This window comes from Cebus imitator, unplaced genomic scaffold, assembly GCF_001604975.1.
Source record: "Cebus imitator isolate Cc_AM_T3 unplaced genomic scaffold, Cebus_imitator-1.0 Scaffold13, whole genome shotgun sequence".
Taxonomy (NCBI): domain Eukaryota; kingdom Metazoa; phylum Chordata; class Mammalia; order Primates; family Cebidae; genus Cebus; species Cebus imitator.
The window spans coordinates 7,089,942-7,099,953 of NW_016107328.1; the positions used below are offsets into that span (position 1 = coordinate 7,089,942).

Below are 10,012 nucleotides of genomic sequence, written 5' to 3' on the forward strand. Positions count from 1 at the left end.
AATTTGAAAGAAATGTGTAGTTTTCTAGAAGCACAAAGGAGGGAAGAAACTATGGCAATCAGCAGGGAAGAATCCTGTGTCCCCTCCTCCCACATGTTTGGAAACATGATTCTTGCAAGGAGGTGTTTAAGATTAAAAGCAACCTTATGCAAGTACAAATGTGTATACAAATACCCCATTTTATAATTATGCTCACAGGACGACAGTCCTCAAAGGAGCATCAGAATATTCCCATCTTCCTTTTTTGTCATTTTCCTTCATCTTCAGACTGTCACAGCCACTTTATGAAGGAAAATATTCTTTCTTGTACATCGAATGTAATTTGCCCCTTCCTGGAGTCCATTCCCTTTGGGTTGGTGTTGGCTGAACTTTGCAGTCTTCACTGAAGGGGGAACCCTTTCTCACTGTTCCCTGGGAGAGCAGACCCTTTGAAGTCACAGCTGGCTTGACTAAACTCATTTCCTCCATCCACAATGTGCCTCTGATGTAGTGTTGGCTAAGGCTCCCTCTTGCCGGCTCCCGCTCTTGAAACAGACCCAAGTGCAATGTTCAATGTGAGTGTTTGGCTTGGCTTAAATTTGGCCGAATCATCTGTACTTTGTTTCATTTGAAAGCCTTACTTTTTTTCTCTCTTTCTTTTCTCTCGCAACTAGTTCATTCCAGATGTTTTTGATTTGTCTTTTAGTGGTCTACTCCACCCAGTTCCTAAATCAGTAAATCATTTTCATGCTTCTTCCAAAATCTAAGGAAAGAAAATGCTCAATTAGAGGGAAACTGATTGTAGGTCTCATAGAGCTTACACTTGGGGATGGCTGCTCTCCTCAGGAACTACCTTTGAAAGGTAGGAGAAAATGTCTTGCTTGAGAATACTTAGATTTGGCTTTGCTTCACCCTCCTTTCAACTTTTTAGCATTTGGAATAGGAAAGCAGGCAAAATGTTGATATGCTAATATTATGCATGTCCAAGCCCATCCTCTGCTTTAAGGCTTGATGTGTAATTGCTATTCTTGCTTGAAGTCGTTCAATTACTGAAGTGCAAATAGAAGTTCCCATTATCTGAACCCATATGTGGCAGTGATAGAATGTACTAACATATAATATTAATGGCCTTTCTCTCTTTACCGTCACCTTTTACCCTTCTCGGCATTTTGATTGTGATGATGAGGGTAAGGACAAAATGTTTGCTTTATTATCATTATGAAGAGTAAAGAACTTGTCCTTGGTGGAAATCACAGAGCCGATAGGCTAGTCAAAGATTTTAGAGAGAAAAGTCAGTAGATTTCCTGAGTTTGGGAAGAGAGTTTTGGCTATATTGAGAGCAGAGATGAGAGATTGAAGGCAACTGACTGTATAATAAGTTAAAAAAATGGAGAAGAAAATTTTAAGACATTTTGCCATCACAAATGCAATTTCTTTTTGATGCCTTTTCAAGTGATTTTAGTTAAGATTACATGTCTTTCTAAGACTTTTCTTTTGGAGAGGATATGTTTTGTCTTTCAGATTTGATATTCAGATGAGACATACTGTTCAGGTTGCACCTATAAAATGTTGTGATACTTAATTAATTTCATTCTGCTGTATTATCATCTGACACCAGAACCCAGCAGAAGACAAATGGCTTTTAGAGCTATACAGATGCTCTAGTTTTTTGTGAGAAGAGTTCTAGTTACTCATGGCATAATGCATTTAATTAGGTTAATTACTCAGCTTCTCTGAATCATTTCTTAAAGGTGATTATATTAATATCCAACTGCAGGACCATCTTAAAAATTAAATGAGATCATTTAAAGTACCTGTCACTGGTAAAATTTGTAACTGGTGTGTTGAACAACCATAAATCATAAAGTGGCATCAAAACACAGCTTCATTTTGATCTTCAACTTTAACTTTGTTATTTAGTTACTCAGTTATCCAGGCCACTAGTTGAAAATGTTGGCAGATTGCATCAATTTTTGGGCATTCTTAGATAATAGGTAATAGATGATAGAAAATTATCCAATCATGCTGTATATCAAAATCAGATGAGTCAGAAATGTCTAGTAAATGTCGAATTCAATGTGATAATCTAGAAGTTAATATTATAGCCTTCATTAAAAGATAAGACATCTTCCCCTAACCCATTCATTAAGTTGGGCAACCTAAGTAGGCCAGTCTATGTTTGGGAGGATGGGGTATGAGTAGCCCCCTCTTTTCACTCACCTTCCTTCCCTCCTTTACTGCGTGTTCACCTGTTTTCTAAAGCTTGAATTGACAGCCTGCCCTGCATTGAATGCAGGAAGAGAATTTGGATAGAGGTGAGAATTCTGATTTGGCCAGTTGTGAAAATGCTTCTTATCTGAGCCTGTCCAATGAGTTCAGTTAACATTTTTTCTGATGAATATTTCTGTGGGATCTTTGGAGCCTCTCCACAGAATTTCTTTTAGCAGGATGTCATGGGCATAGGAAGGGTCATAACTCTTGGTCAGTGTAATCCTGATACACATTAAACTCATATTTCCAGCAGTCTACTCAATATATACTCAATGGATGTATGGATGTCTTTGCCCTCTGGCAAAAGCCCCCTTTGGCAGGATCTATATTTAAATGACTGACCTTTCCAATGAGATTCTGTATCCGAAGACTGAAATTCATACCGAGGGAGGTGCAGTGATTTTCCAGACCCCTACTCCCACTCTGTGATGGCAGGCCATTTCACCTTGCGCTATACCTGAATATGCTGAATATTCTCCAGGCATATGCTACTCATTAGGCCACAGCATTTCCCTAAATTCTCTCCAGAATGTGTAGAACATTCTCTTCAGCCAGAGAAACTCTCTTTAAGCTTAAGGTAAAATAAGGTGAGAGTAGGGGAGGAAGGGATGGCACCAGAGCACAGCTTTTTAAAAATAAATATTTTCCAGAAAAACATTCTTTCTAATCTCTATTCTTTCATCACCCTTTAAACATCTTTGTGGGTTTTAGGTCCATATGACTCTCAGACTTACTCTGAAACTTCTGCAGGTGGCACAGAAACCCATCTTGGAACTTTTTATCTATTTCATCTTGCTGCTTTAATAAAAACTTCCAAGTTTATATCCTGTTATACACCCCAATGTCACAATTTTTGTATTTTACCATCACCAAATGAAACATAAGTTTTTTGAAAACTCTAGCAATTATAATGTCTTTGGCACAGTCTATCCTATACCTAATATGGCAATGCTCACAGAGATCTATAAGAAATTAGTTTTAATTAAATTGAATGCCTCAGGTTTGTCTTAATTAACACATATGTAGAAATGCGGTATGGTTGAGTGATCTATACATATATGCTGAATTAAAGAAAATGAGTTCACATGAACTCTGACTTTGCTATTTGGCTTTGTAACATGAGGTGAAGCATCACTTCAAAAGATAGTTTCTTATTTATCAAATTGAAATTTTGTTGCTATCACCTATGAGCCCCTTTTATGAATAGCTGTAAAAACTCCAGAATTGTATAATTCTACACATGGATTTTTCTTATTATAATAGTTTCACATGTGTTCCTCATATGGTCAAGTAGACAGCAAGGGGATTGTGGGTAGGACTATGGATCACCTGTGTGTTTGTAGGAGTAGATGTAGTTGATAAAATTTTTCACCTCATCTTCTGTAAAGAGCCTAAGTGTCCTAGAAGAGACAGGTTAATATGGATCAAAAGCAATGCCAAGCATGATACTGTTGGGTAATCTTTCTAATTGGTGCGTGATTAAGAACTGATTAAGGGATAGAATGTCACTATAGTGTGCTCTTTTGGAGTCTTCTCTTTGGTTTCTCTTGTGCACATTATGGCTTTGTGAAATTTGCACATAGATATATAGGCAAAGCAATTTCTATAGGATTCAGTAATCTACAAGTCCTATGCAGAAGAGCCATCTGTGAAGCTCAAAGGAAGGAGTGATCGCCTCACCTCTGTGGGGTTCAGAGGAGCTTTCACTGAAGAGAGGAAGTTGGATGAGACTTAGAGAATGATTAAGCATTTATGAGATAGAAAAAGAAGAAAGAAAGCTGACCTTAGGTAGAGGAAAATGGAAGTATTGATTTTTCTCTTCCTTTCAATGGGATTGGCAATAACTGAGAAAACTATGAAGAACTGGGACCCAGATGAGCTTTGGCAATATATACTAACAATAAAAATGCACTTACATATGACACAGTAATCCTCTTCTGAGATGCACACCCTGGAGAAGCTGTCATATATGTGGGCATGGAAATATGTCACAAAATATTTATAGCTGTATTATCTATGATAGTGAGAAATGGGAAGCCATTTAAATATTTATCATCATATATATGCAGCATATTAATCTGTGAGAGTACTATAATAAGGTGAATGAACTAGCAATACACCCATCAATATGAGTAAATCCTGACAGCATAATATTGAGCACAATAAAGAAACATTTTATAAGAATCTTAATATGGTACTCTTCACATATAAAGTCTATAATGTGAAAGAAAACCCTTGATATTGTTAAGGAATTCTTTCGTATTAGTATGACAACATTCAGTAAAATAATACACACAAAGTTTAGTGGTGGTTATCTTTGGGATAGGAAATGTGTGAGAGAAGAATGGGAACAAAAAAGTATATACAAAGAATATCAATTGTATTGCTAGTGTTAGCTCTTAAGCCTAGTGGTAGGGGCATTTTTCTTTCTGGTATTCTTTAGAATTATCTGAACATATTAGATGCCTGAAATATGTGTGCCATATACATGTACACAAAAAATCTTTTAAAAATATAAGCCCTATTGCTGGCAAATGTACATTGAGACATATGACTTAGGCTAGAGAGCAAAATGGGCTCTCAGTGCTTCCTCCTAAATGAACTTTGCCCTCCATCACAGGGCAGGAAATCTCTACACTACTGACCTTGTCACAATGCAGCAGGAACAGAGAAAAAAGCATGATTCACGTTGCAGGTGGTGAGTCACAGAGGCTGACCAACTTGCTCTCCTGATCCATTAATTAGACAAATCTTTCCTCAGCAGAGGCATGAGTGAGAGGTTGTATTAGTCTGTTCCAATGCTGCTATGAAGAAATACCCAAGGCTGGGTAACTTATAAAGGAAATTAATTGACTTGCAGGTCTGCAGGACTAAGGAGGCCTCAGGAAACTTACAGTCCTTGCAGAAGGGGAAACAAACATACCTTTCCTCACATGGCATCAGGAGAGAGAAGTACTGAGCAAAGGGGGAAAAGCCCCTTATAAAACCATCAGATCTCATGAGAACCCACTCACTATTATGACAACAGCATGGAGGAAACCACTCCCATGATTCAATTACCTCTCACCAGGTCCCTCTCATGACACATGGGCATTACGGGAACTACATGATTGAATTTGGGTGGGGACACAGCCAAACCATATCTGAGGTGGTGAAAATGTCAAAGATTGTCCTCATTATTTCTGAGAAAGCAGAAGTTTCTATTATAAGGCGCATTCCTTCCCTTTCCTCTTTAATAACCTGAGCCCTCAATTGATACTTATGTTATTTATTAGAAAATAAGTTTTATTGATATAAAATGTGTCCGAGTTATCTATAGCTATTCTACTACATAAACTAGGGCTTTAGTTAATGTAATTAGATTTCTAAAGAGTTTCCTGATTATTTGGAAAGACAAAGGAAACAAACACCTCTTGAGTGCCCATCATGCCTAGCCTTTTGCAACTTTGCAACTGTGATGCCCTGCTCTGACTGGTTCCCTGAAGAAGCATCCCCAGTTGCAAATAACTTATGAAACCGTTTAGACCACTTCAGGTCTGTTCGGGTAACTTGTGGTCCACAACTTACTTGAGAAAGGCTGATGGAGAGCCAAGAAAAACCTGGTAAGGTTAGCAATTTTCAAATTTATTCAAACATTGCTCTCATGTGCTTTCAATACAGCATATTTTCCCCCAATTCTAATACCTGTAGATCACCTTGGGAAGCTCTGCATAAAAAAACATGCCCATGATGACTGATGAGTGGGGCATTGGTAGCTGCAAACTGATTTCCAGAATCTAGTTCTACTAAGTTTCAAGGTCAGGAGGAGAGCCAGTTAAGAAATAGGAACAAGCTGTAGGTTGAAATTAGAGGTGAACTACCATAATGGTTACCACGATTAACCTTGAATAGGTACCTAAAAGCAGTACATGGCATTGAAGTTGGGCATCATGCCCATTCTTTCATCACCAAAGTTCTCAAAAAGGAGAACACATTGGAACTGCATGATAAATAATACAACAGTCATGTGAATTATATAAAGCATTAGTTTTAGTTCTATTTGATTTGTTACAGAGTAGATAATAAATTTTTCATCGGGAGAATAAAGCAAGAAGATGCCCTGTCCTTTATGGAAGAAAATATACCATGACTAATCTGAGCAATCTATAAGCCCCTTCCCAAATATTTCAGTCTTGAAACAACACTAAGAAAGCCAACAGTCAGATTGGAAGTACAGTGTCACATAATCTGAAGGTTAGATAGTGACGGCTCCAATTAGGGCTCCCAACAAAGCAGCCTATAATGTTGGGGGAGAAGTTGTTTAATGTCTCTAAGTCAAATTTTATAATGCTATTGGTCATAAAGATGTTCAATGAGATAATGCATGTAAATAAGTAAGGATATAATGGGTCATTCCAAAGTGGACTTAACTTTTTCCCTTAAAGGTTGCTCCTTGACTTCAAAGCTGAGTATTCTCAGTTGAGTCAAATTTCTCAACACCTAGCACTAACTGAGAATTCTACACATGTATTCAGAGAGACTTTTCTCATAGTGTTTCTGCAATTCTGTTGCCAGTCTTGACTAGGAGCCTGGGGGAAATCATTACAGTATTTCGGAAATGCTTATTCAGTTTTACTTTTTGTCAAGTGGTGGCTGGATTTGGGTTATTTCTCTGAACACATCTGCCCTGAATTTGCATATATAATGAAAACAATTCTTTGTTAAAATGTTGTGTTTTTTTTGTATGTTTAAATTTAATTTTGAAATATTTTGTTGTGGCTGAGATGCATGCTTTCCTAAGAGGAATTCCCTTATTAAAAAAAAATGTGGATAATCCATAGGGTATGGTGGCTTAGAGAAACAGCAAAAGACTAGAAACACTAGTATATTCATAATTCCAGCAATTCCCAGCTGTGGGAGGAAGGAGTCAATTATCATTTAAACAAAATGTTTACTGAGGTATAGAAACATACACGTCTTTTTTTTTTTTTTTTTTTTTGAGACAGAGTCTCTCTTTGCACAGGCTGGAGTGCAGTGGTGTGATCTCAGCTCACTGCAACCTCTGCCTCCGGGGTTCAAGCGATTCTCCTGCCTCAGCCTCCTGAGTAGCTGGGACTACAGGTGCATGCCACGACACCTGGCTAATTTTTTGTATTTTCAGCAGACATGGGGTTTCACTATGTTAGCGAGGATGGTCTCGATCTCCTGACCTGGTGATCCATTGGCCTCAGCCTCCCAAAGTGCTGGGATTACAGGCATGAGCCAACATGTCTGGCCCCATACACAAGTCTTTAACATACAAATTAGTAGTTTTCACATATGGAATATTCTCTTTCTTTTTAAATTATAGATTCAAGGGTTATATGTGTATGTTGTTACATGGGTCTATTCCTTCATGTTGAGGATTGGGTTTCTAGTTAACCTATAACCCAAATACTAGACATATACTCAATATGCAGTTTTTCAACCCTCTTCTCCTTCCCACACTCTCCCCTTTTGGAGTCCTCAGGGTCTCTTATTTCCATTATTATGTCTATGTGTACCCACTGTTTAGCTTCTACTTAGTGAGAACATGAGGTATTTGATTTTCCATTTTTGAGTTGTTTCACTTAGGTTAATGGTCTCTACCTCTATTTGCATTGCTGTGAAGGACATGATTTCATTCATTTTATGGCTGCATAGCATCCCATGGTGTATATATACCACATTTTAAAAATCTAATCAAACATTGATGGACACTTAGGTTGATTCCATGATTTTGCTATTGCGAATAGTGCTGCAATAAACTCACAGTGCAGGTATCCTTCTGACAAAATTATTTATTTTCCTTGGAGTATATGCCCAGGATTGGGGTTGCTGGGTCAAACTGTAGTTGCAATTTTAGTTCTTTGAGAAATACCCATACTGTTTTCTATGGTGACTGAACTAATTTACATTCTGACTAACAGTCCATAAGAATTCCCTTTTCTCCACATCCTTTCTAACAGTCCTTTGACTTTTTAGTAATAGCCATTCTGACTTGTGTGAGATGCTCTCACATTGTGGTGTTAATTTTGATTTCTCTGATGATTAGTAATGTTGCGCATTTTTTCATTTGTTTGTTGGACACTTGAATGTTTTCTTTTGGTAAGTGTTTGTTCATGTCCTTTGCTCACTTTTTAATGGGGTTATTTGGTTGTTTGCTTGTTGAATTATTTATTTATAATAGTTTCTGGATATTCGTCCTTTATCAGATGCACAGTTTGTAAATATTTTCTCCCATTCTATAGGTTGTCTGTTTAGCCTGATGATTATTCCTTTTGCTGTGCAGAAGGTTTTTACTTCAATTAAGTCCTATTTATCTATTTTTGTTTTTGTTGCAATGGCTTTTGAGGACGTGGTCATCGATTCTTTTCCTAGGTCAATGTCCAGAAATTTTTTTTCCTAGGTTGTCCTGGAATTTTATAAATTTATATCTTATGATTATGTCATGAATCTTCAGGGTTTTTTTTAATTTTTATTTTTTTGTGAGAGATAGTAGTCCCATTTCATTCTTCCACATATGGTTTGCCAGTTTTTCCAGCACCATTTATTTTATTATTATTATTATTTTTAATTGTATTTGGGCTCTGGAGTACATTTGCACGTCCAGCATCCTTCAGGATTGTTGCATAGGTACATACATGCCATGGTGGTTTGGTGTCTCCACGCCCATCCCCCTGGTTGCCTACATCAGGCGTTTCTCCAGGTGTTATCTCTTCCCCTCCTCTCTGCCTACCACAGATGTCCCCCCCTCCTTTCCCCTCCACCCCCTTACCTAGCCCAGTGAGTGTTGTTTCCTTCCCTGTGCCCAGATATTCTCATTGTTCATCACCTGCCTATGAGTGAAAACATGCAGTGTTTGGTTTTCTGTTCTTGTGTCAGTTTGCTGAGAATGATGGTTTCTAGGTTCAACCGTGTCTCTACAAAGGACACAAATACATTGTTTTTTATGGCTGCATAGTATTCCATGGTGTATATGTACCATACTTTTTTTTTTGTCCAGTCTATCATTGATGGGCATTTGGGTTGATTCCAGGTCTTTGCTATCGTAAATAGCACCACAATGAATATACGTCTGCTTGTGTCTTTATGATAGAATGATTTATAATCCTTTGGGTATATAACCAGTAATGGGATTGCTGGGTCAAATGGAATTTCTATTTCTAGGTCCTTGAGGAAGCACCACACTGTCTTCCACAATGGTTGAACTAATTTACACTCCAACCAACAGTGTAAAAGTGTTCCTTTTTCTCCGCATCCTCACCAGCATCTACTGTCTTCAGATTTTTTAATGATCGCCATTCTAGTTGGTATGAGATAATATCTCAATGTGGTTTTGATTTGCATTTCTCTAATGACCAGTGATGATGAGCATTTTTTCATATGTTTGTTGGCTGCATATTTGTCTTCTTTTGAAAACTGTCTGTTCATATTCTTCACCCACTTGTGAATGGGTTTGTTTGTTTTATGTTCCTGTAAATCTGTTTTAGTTCTTTGTAGATTCTGGATATTTGTCCTTTGTCTGATGCATAGATTGTGAAAATATTTTCCCATTCTGTTGGTTGCCAGTTTACTCTAATCATTGTTTCTTTTGCTGTGCAGAATCTCTGGAGTTTAATTAGATCTCATTTGTCTATTTTGGCTTTTGTTGCCATTGCTTTTGGTGTTTTAGTCATGAAGTCCTTGCCTGTGCCTATGTCCTGAATGGTTTTGCCTAGGTTTTCTTCTAGGGTTTTTATGGTGTTAGTTCTTATGTTTAAAT

General features: G+C 37.5%; 1 long non-coding RNA gene across 1 annotated transcript in view; it reads left to right on the forward strand.

Moving 5' to 3' along the window:
• The first annotated feature begins 490 nt into the window (after positions 1–490).
• LOC108283369 overlaps positions 491–10,012 on the forward strand; it is a 25,855-nt gene continuing 16,333 nt past the window's right edge. The window contains exon 1 of the long non-coding RNA XR_001816813.1: positions 491–554. This is a non-coding gene — a long non-coding RNA (uncharacterized LOC108283369). The remainder of the gene's footprint in view (positions 555–10,012) is intronic.